This window comes from Protopterus annectens, chromosome 1.part0 (genome assembly GCF_019279795.1).
Source record: "Protopterus annectens isolate FY-2018-M chromosome 1.part0, PAN1.0, whole genome shotgun sequence".
Taxonomy (NCBI): domain Eukaryota; kingdom Metazoa; phylum Chordata; order Ceratodontiformes; family Protopteridae; genus Protopterus; species Protopterus annectens.
This window is the reverse complement of record NC_056725.1, coordinates 1,092,454,863-1,092,468,622: the sequence shown is the minus strand read 5'-3', so window position 1 is coordinate 1,092,468,622 and position 13,760 is coordinate 1,092,454,863. Positions and strand designations below refer to the sequence as shown.

The 13,760-nt window shown below is 45.3% G+C and overlaps 1 protein-coding gene across 1 annotated transcript in view; it reads right to left on the bottom strand.

Annotated features, from left to right (window-relative positions):
* The window catches only part of ASCC3 (activating signal cointegrator 1 complex subunit 3), a 4,485,173-nt gene that overhangs the window by 4,310,071 nt on the left and 161,342 nt on the right, over positions 1-13,760 (bottom strand). The window lies entirely within an intron of this gene.

Genomic DNA, 13,760 nt, shown 5'->3' with positions numbered 1-13,760 from the left:
TAATGCTAACCCATCCTGTGAGTGGAAGATGTGATGGTTTCTGGCAAGATAGCCTGCTGTTCAAGTACTAAAAAAGGCTTCAAGAATGCAAAGCAGTGAGCTGGGACAGCCCACATGTGGGTTGCTGCTACCCAAAGCAGTGATGGTAACATCTGTCCTCACTCGTGAAGGAACGCATATGGGTAATAACAGAGGGGTGTAAGCACACTATTTGGTGATGCACGAGCTCACATAATCACCAACAAGGGGTAGGGAACAATACTATTAAGCAACCCCACAGCTTGCATACTAGATGAAGCAAAGATGTTACAGAGAGCGTGTACCAAATAATTCCTGGCACACACACAAGTACAAAAGGTTGCCATAAGTCTCCAACATCCATGAAAAATCAGACTTACTGCGGTCAGAGGATGAGGATAAATGGTACTAGCAGTGCAAGACCCTCAAAGCTGGCTGGAAGATGGACCTCTGGAAAATTCAGCCCACTCTGTATTGGGTATGTTGTCCCCACTGCAGGGATTAAGGAGTTTGACTGGGGAAGGCTTGAATAGTCAAGTAGGAACAGGGCCAAAACACACACAGAAATAAAAAAATTACTCAAACTATGTCCAAAAACAAGACAATGAAAACTGATGGAGGTGTTAGGGAAGCCACACAATTTAAGCAACATTTTTCCATAGCGTAATATATGCATACAGAAAGTACAGTTGTGCAAAATCTTACCCTACCAGTAGATGTCGTCTTCACTGCTGCAGTATTCATTACTGAAGGGATCTCCTGCCAAGGATAGCCAAACATCCGGCAAGTATACAAAGCCCTTAGTACTTACAGGCACTATATGTCACATGTATGCTCCAAGCGCAAGTTGCAAGGCATAAAGCTGATGTATGGACACACTCGCTCAAAACTGAAAAAGCCCCAGGAGTAACAGAATGCCCCTGGGGACAAGGAAGAACATGTACATCCAAAAGAAGAAAAGAGCCCTTCAGCCAGGAAGGCAAGAAAGAACAGGCTAGAGAACAGAGGGCAAAAGGGAGAAAGCAAATACTGCAACAGTGAAGAGAAGGGCATCTACTGTTATAAGATTTTGCACAACTGTACTGTGTCCTTCCATATCACTGCTGCAGTATTCATAACTGAAGGGAGAGTAAAAAAGCTCAAGAGGAAACCTGGGAGGAGGGCATCAATAAAGAGCCCTCCCAAGACCCATGCAGGATAGCCCTGGCAAAGCTGGTCTAGTCCTGGAAATAACATCCAACTTAGAATGCATAGTGAAGGTATGAACAGAAGACCAAGTAGCAGCCTCAAGCATGGAATTGGTATCCAGACCCTTGAAAAAAGCACCAGAAGAGACAACAGCCCTGGTAGACTGAGTATTTGCTGATGAAGAAACACATTTACCATGAAAAGAACATAAAAAAATGGCCTTTAATAATCCAGGAAGAAATGGTTTGCTTGGAAACAGCCAAACCCAAAGACCTGGGATGAAAGGAAACAAATAACTACTCAGAGTTGAGAATAACCTTAGTTTTATCCAAATAATATCTGAGCTGTCTATTCAAATCCAAGGTGTGAAGAACCTTCTCACTGGCTGACTACAGAGAAGGAAAAAAAAAAGGAAGCTGAATAGACTGATAAAGGGACAATTCATTGATCACCTTGGGCATAAAAAAGGATTAGTATGAAGAGACACCCTGTCTCTGTGAAAAACTAAAGGGAGGATCAGCCATGAGAGCCTGAAATTCAGGCAATCTCTTAGAAGAAGCGAGGGCCAAAAGAACAGTGGTACAAACACACCATTGTAAGGAAGCTGAAGCTGCAGGCTCAAAAGGAGTTGAGTCAATTTTTCAAGAGCAAAACTGAAGTCCCAGGAAGGCGGAATTGGTTCCTGGCAGGGCTGATATGAAGGACACCTTTAAGAAATTGCTTGACCTCAAATCTAAAGGCCAGAGGAGAAGCCAAGGGCAAACAAGCAGAAACTGCTGACAGGTGAGCTTTAACTGAAGAATATGTTGACCCAGTAAGGAGCAGATCACACAAATAAGAGAGAACCATTGGAACCTCCACAGATAGGGTATCCTGGTTTCGAAAGAGACACCAGACAGAAATTCTTTTTCTAAATTGTACAAATATGATTTCCTGGACTCCTGCAGAACCCAAAGCACGTCTTCAGGAAAGAGGTGCTTTAAAGTGATCAAAACCCTATCACCAACAGCGTAAGTTGAAGAGTGGACAAGTGAGAACAGATAAGAGACCACGTGTCTTGTGCAAGAATGCCCACTGGTGAGGTAACTTGTGGTGACTGCCCATAACAAAATGAGAAAGGAGGAGGAACCAATGATGTCTGTGACAAAAGACAGTCACTGGCAAGATTTTGGGGTAGTCTTGTCTGATCTTGTGCAAGAATATCAGAAATAGAGGAGGGGGAGGGAATGTATACAGAAACATCCCCTTCCAAAGTAAAGACAGGGCATCTACTTTCCAAGCCAGACAACTGGGGACCCTGGAACAGAATAGAGGAAGTTGTCTGTTCAGAGGGGAGGCAAAAAGGTCTACCTGAGGAATACACCACCAAAGGACGGTGTCCAGGAACATAGCTATGTGAAGCATCCATTCATAAGCTTGTGTGCTGGACCTGCTCAAAGAGTCTGCCACTAGATTGTGCTCCAAGGGAATGCAAACTGCCTGACGAGTTACAGGACACAGAACAGCTAGATCCCAGACCTGAAGAGCTCATCTGCAAAGAAGATAAGACCATTTATCCCTTTCTTTGTTGGCATACCACATCAATGTGGTGCTGTGAAAATAAGGAACGAAATGCCTGAAGAACTAAAAGTAGGGCCCTCATCTCCTTTATATTGATGTGGTCTGACTTCTGATGCACAGGCCAGGGACCCTAAACCTTGAGAGACCCAAAGGAAGTCCCCATCCCCTGTCTGAGGCATCTGTGAAGAGCTCTTGAGTCAGGTCTGGTACTTGGAAAGGAAGCCCCAGGTTGACAGAGTTTATGAATCCACCACTGAAGCTCGAGCTTAAGACAACGGAGGAAGAGGACTGGAAAGTCCAGGGGGGCGTCAATGCTGAAGCCACACTGTCTTGGGGTACCTCACTGTAGCTTTCTCTTATGAAGCTTGGCAAAAGGAAGCATGGGAATGGTGGAAGCCATGAACCTGAGGACCATGAGAAAGTTCCTGGCCGAGAAGGGCTTCAGAGGAAGAAGAGACTGGAAAAAAGCAATAAAAGACAGGGCCCTTGAGGTCAGGCACAGATGCCAGCATGGGGACAGACTGGATCATGCAACCAAGAAAAACATGATCCTGAAACAGGATCAGAACTGATTTTTGAAAGTTTACAATGAACCCCAGACTCTGCAACAGAGAAATAGTAAACTGAACATCTTGAAGTAGAGTCTCAGGGAAGAAAGCTTGAATGAGTGGATAATCCAGATAAGGAAAGATCCGAACTCTCATCCTGCAAAATGCAATGACAGGAGCGAGACATTTTGTGAAAATCCTTGGGACTGTAGAAAGGCCAAAGGGCAAAGCAAAGAACTGAAAAAACAAGGCAACAACAGAGAAATGTAAAAAATGTCATGAAAAGGGGATGGATGGGGATATGAAGGTAGGCATTCTTGAGATATAGAGAGACCAGAACAGCCTAGGGAAGAAGAGGAGGAAATAAAAGTTTGAAGAGACAACACCACAAAAAGAAGGAATCTTAACAAAGGCATTGAGATGAGAAAGGTCCAGATTTGATCTCCAAGTGCCCTCCTTCCTGGAAACAAAAAACATACTGGAATAAAAAACCCTCCCTACCTGGGCTGGGGGTATAGCTTAAATGGTGCCCTGGAACAAGAGAGAATGAAGCACCTCTGGGGAAAAAAGGAGGTTGAGACATAGCCAAAAAGGGATTTCCAAACAATGAAATCTCCCTGAGGTAACAGACAGAACCCAAGAGTAGGTTGAGATTCTCAACAGTTTGGAAAGGACAGAGAACGACAAAGATAAAAAGGGACCTGGCTGTGGAAAGGGGAAGCAAACTGTCAAACAGAACCCAGCTCATCCTGAAAGGTAGGTTTATGGAAAGCAGTTGTTTGAATAGACTTAGGAGGCACACGTCTAGAACCCTTTTTAACCTTGGGCAGAGGAATGCCTGCAAACAAAAGCAGACTTGGAAGGGTAAATTCCCTTAAAACTTTGAAATAGGAGAAACAAAATGTTTCAACTCCTGCAAGACTTTGCCCTTATCCTGAAGGCACTTAAAAAGCTCAGCAGCTGCAGCACCAAAAATATTTTTATTATCCAAAACAGCACCCAATAATTTGGCCTTAATGTTATCAGGCAGAGCCTGAAGAGGAAGCCATAAGTAATGCCTCATAGCAGGACCTAATACAGCAGCCCTGGACGAAGCACCAGATGCATGATATTGAGAAGTTATGTACCTACCATAACGTTCCATGTTAGTTGCCTTATCTCGCCTTCTTTCTTGCTGGATGGGTTCGGAGCCGATCCTCAGCTCAGACTCAGCCACTTACTAAGCTCAAGAGCTAATTTTTACCGGCTCGAGGCAACCCTATATCCCATGATGCAAGGCGATGACTACCCAGATCTCGTTTGGTAGCTACGGAAAATTATGCAATATATTCCTCCAACTGGAGAGGAGGAGGAAGAGGTAATAATAATAATCCCCCGAAAAGGACCAACCTGATCTAGTGACACTAGTAAGCTGATTAGCTAGAAAAATTGGATCAAGACTCTTCAAAGAAGAGGAACAATCTTCTCGGTCTGACCAGGCTAGGGGGATGGTGGGCAGGATGCAAGAAAGAAGGTGAGAGAAGACAACTAACATGGAACGTTATGGTAGGTATATAACTTCTCAATGTTAAGTTGTCAATCTCGCCTTCATTCTTGCTGGATGGGACCGTGTCCCTAGCACCTCTATCCTGGATGGCTCAATGGAACAGACTCTTGAGAACAGTGGAATCAAAATTTGCTCTGTCTCTGGAGGCCAAGTCTAATTTGTAATGCGAACCAAAGGTATGAGGAGAGGCCCATGTAGCTGCTGCACAAATAGTGTCTATTGGGAGTCTAGCTTTAAAAGCTGTAGATGTAGCTAGTGCTCTGGTAGAATGGGCTTTTGGCCTAGAAATCAACTCTTTACCTCTGAGCTGATAAATGCATGTAATCACAGAAGACAGCCATCTAGATAGGGTTACTTTGGATACTGGAAGGCCTTTCCTGTTCTCTGCATAGGATAAAAACAGTTGATCAGATTTCCTAAAATGTTTGGTTCTGTCCAGATAATATCGGAGTTGGCGGTGAACATCGAGATAATGTAGTTTTTATTCCGCTCTATTAGAATAATTTGGGAAAAAAACTGGAAGATCAATAGATTGATTTAAGTTAGTCTGCGATGCCACTTTGGGTAAGAAAGACGGATTAATCCTTAGAGAAACTCTGTCTTTGTGGAAAATTAAGTAGGGAGGACGAATGCAGAGGGCATGAAGCTCAGATACTCTCCTGGCAGAAGTAATGGCAACTAGGAAGAGTGTCTTCCAAGAAAGAAATTTCAATGAACAGGTAGCCGCAGGTTCGAAAGGGGGAAGAATCAAGGATGTTAAAATTAAATTTAGATCCCACTGTGGTGGGGGGTCTCTAATCGGAGGTTTAAGTAGAAATATACCTCTAAGAAATGCCTTGCAAAGTTTATGTGACATGATGTTGTGGTCCAACAAGCCGATATGAAAATTTGAAATGGCTGCCAGCTGAACTTTTACTGTGGAGGAAGAAGATCCTGAATGAAAAATCTCGGCTAGGAAGTCCAAGACCGAATGAATCGGAGCAGTAAAGGGATCTATATTCCTAGCTTTTGCCCAGAAGGAGAAACGTTGCCATTTACTACTGGAAATCCTTCTGGTGAAAGATTTAAGGGAAGCTACTATGATATCCCGGACGGGATTAGAAATCATAGGAAGCCTGGCTAGGGATGGAAGTGGAGCAACCAAGCAGTGAGGCTGAGAGAAGGTATGGATTGGTGCAGCTGCTCCGACTGGTGGGTCAGATCATCTGGAACCAGGTCCAGATGCCATGGCTGTACCAAAAGATAACGATGTAGGAACGGAAACCATATCTGTCGAGGCCAATAAGGGGCAATGAGAATTATCTTGGCTCTCAAGGCTGTTGCTTTCTGAATTACTTGTGGTATTAGAGGGAAAGGAGGAAAGGCATAGAGAAGTCCCCGGGGCCAATCTTGGATTACAGCATCTCTGGGGGGATGGCCTGGAAGGGGGAAGAGAGAGAAGAAGTCGGGGCATTTGCTGTTTTGAGGGGTAGCAAAAAGATCGCAGCAAGGAAGGCCCCACTTCTGAAAAATCTCTTCCGTCACAGATTGTTTGAGAGACCACTCGTGAGGCATGAGAATAGCTCTGCTCAACCTGTCCGCTATGATGTTGGATTTCCCAGGGATATGCGTTGCTATCAGAAACCGTTGAGAAGAGATTGCCCACTGCCAAAGTCTGAGTGCCTCTCGACACAGTGGATAGGACTTGGTTCCACCCTGCTTGTTGATATACCACACTACGGACATATTGTCCGTTTGGACTGCAATAGTTCCCAGGGGAAGAGAGTCGTGGAGGGCTTGCAACGTTAAAAGCAATGCTCTCATCTCCAGGACATTTATGTGCAGGTGGCATTCGAAAGGTTGCCAAGTGCCATGGACCATCCTGCCCTGATAATGCCCCCCCCCACCCGATCAGAGAGGCATCCGATGTAACCATGGCGACCGGGGTGAGAGGAACAAAGGGTCTGCCCTGATGGACTTGAGGGGACAATATCCACCAGGTCAGATGCCTTTTGCAAACTGGAGTTATTATGATCCTGTGACGCATGGGAAGTTGTTGAAAGGACCATTGGGCGAACAGCATCCATTGTAGGAGATGCATGTAGAAGCGGGCAAGGGGAAGAAGTGTTATGGCGGCCGCCATAAGACCCAAAACTTTCAGAGCAAATCTGGCCTGAATTTTGTCGCTGTGAAGAATCACATGGATGTGGTTTTGAATATCCAAGATCCTTTGGTCTGTTAACTTTGCTGAAAGTTGTATGGTGTCTAACTTGGCGCCTATAAAGGTAATAGATTGACAGGGCGACAAGGCAGATTTTTCGGAATTTATAGAAATCCCTAGCCCTCTGCAAATGTGAATGGTGTAATCTCTGGCTTGGAGAAGTTGATGCCTGGTGGTGGCAGTGAGGAGCCAGTCGTCTAGATATGGAAACACCTGGAATCCTTGACGTCTCAGGTGAGCCGTAACCACTGCCATACATTTGGTGAACACTCTGGGGGCTGTAGTGAGTCCAAATGGCAGGGCTCTGAATTGGAAGTGACTGGTCCCCAGCCGAAAGTGGAGAAACCTTCTGGAGCGCCTGTGAATTTTTATGTGATAGTACGCATCCTGAAGGTCTACCAAGCACATCCAATTGTCCTTGCCCAGAAAGGGTAGAATGGACTGAAGCGTGACCATCCGGAATCTTGTTTTCTTTACAAACTTGTTTAGTTTGCTGAGATCTAATATTGGTCTCCAGTCCCCTGTCTTTTTTGGTACTAAAAAGAACCTTGAGTAGATTCCAGATCCTATTTGGTCTGCTGGGACTGGCTGGATGATTCTTTTTGCTAGCAGTTTTGAAATCTCTGGTACTGCTAGTTCCCTTAGACTGGGTGGAACATCTGGAAGGGTTCCCTTTTGCTGAACTGGGGTTTGAATAAAGGGAATTTTGTAACCCTCGGATATGATCGACTGTACCCATTTGTCTTGAGAAAGGGAAAGCCAGGCGTTTGGGTACAGCGATAATCTTCCCCCGACTGCCTCCGAAGGTGGGCAATCGGGCAACATCTCAGGGATGCTGGAAGGGTTTGTCAGAGAGAGGCTCCCTGCTACCCTGATTCTGTGGACCCCCTCTGCCCCTAGGGCGGCGTCTGTTGTTACCCCCTCTGCCTCTGGGGGTAAACTGACCTTGTGCATCAGGCGTGACTCCTTGAGAGTTGTGGAACCACATTTTCCCTCCCTTCTGACCTTTTGGGTAAGGTCTTGAAGGGGTGGAGAAACTGACTCCTACGGCAGAAAGAGTCTTGCCATCTTGTTCGCATCTAGTCAAGGTGTCTTTCACTTGAGGTCCGAACAAAGTCGAGCCATCAAAGGGAGAGTTTGTGAAGGACGCCTTGAAGGGATCTGCAAAATTACAAAGCCGCATCCAGGATTGATGCCTTAAAGCCACTCCTGTGCCTGCGGCCCTACTCGCTCCGTCGGCTGCATATGAAATGAGCCGCATGGAGGAGTTAACAATGGAGTTTAGGATTCCTAGCTGTGAGTTAATTTTATCCTGGGACCCAGCAGCTGACTGATCCTGTAAAACTTCTCCCAACTCTTTAAGAACATCTCTTTGAAGGCGGGTGAAGTGACACAAGTAGTTCAGCGACCACATGGCAAAAGTCACTGAAGAAAAAATCCGCTTGCCGTACCTATCTATAGTCCTGGAGTCCTTGTTAGGAGGATGGACAGGTACTGAAGGATCAGCTAGTTCCTTCTTGGTGGCTGCAGCCACCACCATGGTATCAACCGGGACACCTTTTGTCAAATATTGCCTATCAGGTGGGGCCGTGATGAATTTAGAAGGCCTCCGAGGAATAGGTTCCACCGAATCCGGGGCCATCCACGCCTTCCGAGCCACCACATCCATAAGAGGGTCGGAAAGGCGGAGACACCCAGGAGGTGGAGGGTCGAGACCCGAACGCCTCCAGGTATACCGACTTGTCCTTGGAAGGATTAAGGGAAGGCCAGTTCCCCCTCTGCTTAAGGAGTTCAAGGATGTCTGAGAAAGAGACATCCCCAGAGGGGGACCTTGGGGATCCCTCCGACTCATCCAAGTCAGTATCGGATGTAATAGACTCTGGGGAGTCTAGATGCTTCCTCTTACATGTCCTCTTACGCGGAGGTTCACCTGACGGGTCAGGAGAAGCCTCGGAAGAGGAAGATATTCCCAGTGGGGAAACCTGAGGTGTTGGATCTCTGGGTCCGGGAGCAAGAGAGTGGGAAGAGACGTCAGCAGGCACTGTAGTGGGAGGAGCTGATGGAACTGACCGTTGACTAAGCCCTGGGGCTAGTACACTCCTCATCACCTCGAAGGCTCCCCCGTCAGACAGGCCAGAAGGCTTCCGCTCCAAAGAGATAGGAACCCCAGGCCGCACCGACAGGTCTCGGAGGCCGATGTCGGGGCTGAGCTCACCAGCGCCGAAGCTCCGAGAGGACGAATGGGGTCGGACAAGGGTCCGATGCCACTCGCCCCCTCGGAGCTGACAAAAGAGACCAGACGCCAGGATCCCTCCAATGACGGCATCAAAGAGGAGATCGGAGCAGAGGACGACGGAGCCGAAGGGGGGTGTGGTATCGGCTCCGAAGTCACAACAGTCATGGCTCCGAGGAGCTCCGGCTCCGAGCTCTGTAAGAGAGTCGAAAGAGGAATGCTAGGTGGATGTGTAATAGCTACCGTCTGTTGAGACGGGCTATGGAGCATTTGGGCCAGTGCCTGAGACTTTAATAGTCTACTCACCACTCTCTCAAGGTCGTGGTCAGACAGCCTGGACGACCGAGAAGACCAGCTCCGATGGCTCCGCTCCGAGAGCGGGGGTGATCTCGGAGCCGAATGTATAGACTCCAACGAAGGGGATCTTGATCTCTTTTTTGAGATAAGTGGAGCCGAGGATACGTCGGCCCCAGCCGGAGCCGACACTGAGTGCCCAGATTTAACGGCATCGGCGCCGGATGGAGCCGATACCGTAGCTTGTGACATAGAAGGATCGGCTCCGGCCAGAGCCGATCTCGTCACAGAAGGCGAACCAGTAGCCGATGGCTTAGGGCTTGGAGCCGAAGGCTTAACTTGTTTCGAGGGCTTCCCCTGAGCCGACTTAGTTGGGGAGCTCTCATGCTTTAATAAGCCCCTCAGTATTAATTTATTTCTGCGCTCCTGCAGGACTCTTGGGCTGAAGGCATGGCAGACAGCACAAGAGTCCTGCAGGTGCAGAGGTCCCAGGCAGTAAACACAAGAAGTGTGACCGTCTGTCAGAGACATCTTCTGACAGCACGAGTCACACTTCTTGAAGCCTGAGACTTTTGTGTCCTTCGACATAACTGTGTCGAGGAAACACTAAGTTACAAAAAACACAGACACACACACAATAAACACCCAATCCAATAAAAATTAAAAACAGGGATACAAACACACCCAAACACCACACAGAATCCCTGACAAAAATTTAGGAAAGGGGAAGGCTTAAGGCCTAACTTAGGTGAAGGGATAAATAACTGGAAAAATAGGAAACACTAATGGAAATAGGGTTAAACTATTCGTTAAGAGTTTACACAACAACGGTAGTGACTAAAACTAAAGGGGGGAGACTAAAAGTCTGAAATTTGAAAAACTTACCAGGAGCCGGTAAAAGAAGCACCTCGCAAGCGAAAGCGGCAAACGAGATCTGGATAGTCATCGCCTTGCATCATGGGATATACGGTTGCCTCGAGCCGGTAAAATTAGCTCTCGAGCTTAGTAAGTGGCCGAGTCGGAGCCGAGGATCGGCTCTGAACCCATCCAGCAAGAATGAAGGCGAGACTGACAACTTAACATCTTCTCTTAACAGAATGGCAGGCAACTTGAGAGGTGGAACCCAACAAGGAAAGGGCACAAACCTTCCCCTCAGAGCCAAGATCATCAGAAATTACCTGAGAAAGGAGGACCAAGTCATACTTAGTCATACGAGTCTGTTAGTTAATGGCCATAAAAGATAAGTTGGCAGCAGTATAAAACTTCTTGCCCAATCTCTCCATGGCCCTACTATCCTTGTCTGAAGGAAGCAGACTGTAAGGCTTGTCTGTAGAGACAGGCACTACAGAAGGATATGCAGGAGGGCAATTATACTCATTAGGAACCCTGTAAAATATGCCTGGTTGCTTGGGAGATGGGGGATAAATTAGGGACTTAGAAGTTGCCGAAAAAGTATCCAGGAGGGCAGCTAGAACACGGAAAACAGCAGAAGGTTTGGGAGACTCCATATGAAGGCGCTCATAATACCTTTTCTGGATATCAAAAATTGGAAAGCAATCTCACGGCTTAACAGTGTCCCCAAAAGAGAGTTCCTCTAAAGGAGAAGCTGGACTAACAGGATCTTTTTCCTCTGAACCACAGTCCAAGGGAGAAGAGATTTGAGAAGAGTAGGCTCTTCCATAGGATTCTGAGCCTCAAAGAAATCAAGTTCCCTAGGTCTTTTAAAATGAGTAGACGACCAGGGGAGAAGTAGGCACAGGCAACCCTTGAGGAGGCTTTAAAGCCATTAAAGCATTAAACAACACCTGAGTAAAATCCTGCTATTCATGTTGGGAATCCTCAACTACAGGGGAAATATGTTTGTTTTTCTGTTTCTTTTCCTGTGGGACGTCTGCATGAAACACTCTAGGAGGATCAAATCCTTGGCGATGCTCAATAAGTGTATTAGGGATCTCCTCTCTCACTAAAATCTGCGGAATTCCCCTGGTCCATTGGATACAATCAGCTGAGGTAACACCTCAACATCTGCAAAGCCTCTGAGAATGTTTATTTATTTATTTTACATTTGTTGACTGGGCTAGTCTAGCTGGATATATATCCATTTTCAGTAGAGGCCCGGGGAGAAAAGCTCCACACAAATACAAACAAAAACAAAAACGTATACAAAAAATATATCATTACATGGTAAAAAAGGATTAAAAACCATATGATACAGTATAACATTTCAGAGATCAAAGACACTTCAGAAAGTTAACAGAGAACATAATCTTTCTTAGAAGGGTGAATAGATGCACTCTAGTAAGAGTTAAGTACAATAATTTACATCAGAATTGAGGGATTTAAGCAATACATTGAATATAGTTTGGTTTAGTGATAGTCTTAGTTACAAGACTAATTATTAAATGTTAGGAAGAAGGTAGAAGAGGAGAAAAACAGGGTATAGGTGTTGATTAGTCAGATTTACTACAAGGACATAGCCAGTGACTTTGGAGGTAATTTTTGAGCTTTTGTTTGAAGAGTGGCAATGATGTAGTTAGTGTTATATCACTAGGTAGCAGATTCCAGCTCCTTCCTGTTGTATTAGTAAATAGAGAGTCACCAGCTGTGTTATTAGACTTTGTTAAGCTGGCAATGAGTTTACTAGAAGAGCGAAGGGAGTTGAGATTATTATATGGGATTACAAGTTTTGAGAGTATAGGGGTATTATTGGGTTGGTACAGTATTTTGTGGGCAATAGTGAGTTGGGGGATTAACAGATGGTTTTAAAATTCCAGCCAGTCTAGTTGCATCAGGTTAGAACAGTGGTGAGTTCTAAAGGGATTTCCAGTAGCGAATCTGGCAATATTATTGTAGCAAGTTGCAAGTTTGTTAAGGTTAGTTTTCTTAAGGTTTGTAAAAATAGGTGAGGCATACAGAAGAGTTGAGATTAGATGGGAATGAGTTATCTTGGCTCTAGCTGATGTGGTTAAGAAAGACTTAATTCTATATAAGGATCCTATTTTTCTGTTGACTACTTTAATGGTGTTGTTAATATGTTGATCAAAAGAGAGATTATTGTCAATGGTTATTCCTAACAGTTTGGTAGTAGAGTCGGGTGAGATGACAGCGGCTTTATTTGAAGAGATTGTGAAGTCTGAGGGGGAGGACCTAGTAGTGGGAGTAAAGAGAAGGAGTTTAGCTTTTTTGGCATTAAGTAGGAGGTAACGTTTGGTAAACCACGTTTCTACCGTGTTGAAGATGTTTTGAGTAAGGGAAGAAAGTTCAAATGGAGAGGAAGCTGAGCAAATAAGGGTGGAGTCATCTGCATATTGAATGCAGGTTGTTTGAGGAATTGCTAAATGGAGATCATTAATGAATAAAGAGAAAAGAAGTCGTCCAAGAATGGAACCCTGAGGGACACCGATGGTGACAGGTAACAAGGAAGAAATTTGATTTTCCCAGAGAACTGCCTGTTACCTATTGCTGAGGTAAGATCTGAACCAATTAATGGCTGGGTTATCAAAGGAGAGAGATTCAAGAATGTTAATTAGGATGGAATGGTTAACCATGTCGAAAGCTTTAGAGAGGTTGATGAAGAGTGCAGAAGAGAGAAGGTTGTTGTTGCGGTTTCTGTTGATAGTTTCTGTAAAGGATAGGAGGGCGGTGGTAGTACTATGATAAGGCCTAAAGCCATGCTGACAGCTTGCTATTATGTTGTGGAGAGAGAGATACTGTAAAAGTTGTTGGTGAATGCATTTCTCCATAATTTTTGCTAAGGGTGATAGGAGAGCAATTGGTCTACAGTTAGAATAATCGATAGAGTTCCCACCTTTATGTAAAGGGATAATGTGGGAGATTTTCCAGATGTCTGGGATGGTTCCTTCCTGGATTGTCCTATTTATAAGTATAGATAATAGGGTATGCGATTACCTTGGCTGCTTTTTGGAGATAAAGAGAAGGAAGCTTGTCAGCAGATGGGGTACAAGGCTTCAGTTTATGAATAAGTCTACAGATGAAAGAGGTAGAGATGGGTTGTAGTTTAAAGTTATGGGAGGAGTGTGCCAAGTTGATTGGAAGGTTGGAGTTATCAGTGTTTAGTTGTCTAGCTAGAGATTGTATACTGTCAGTGAAGAAAGAGTTGAAGGTATTTGCAGTTAGGTGGGGGGTATCCAGATCAGCATGGCAAAAAAACAA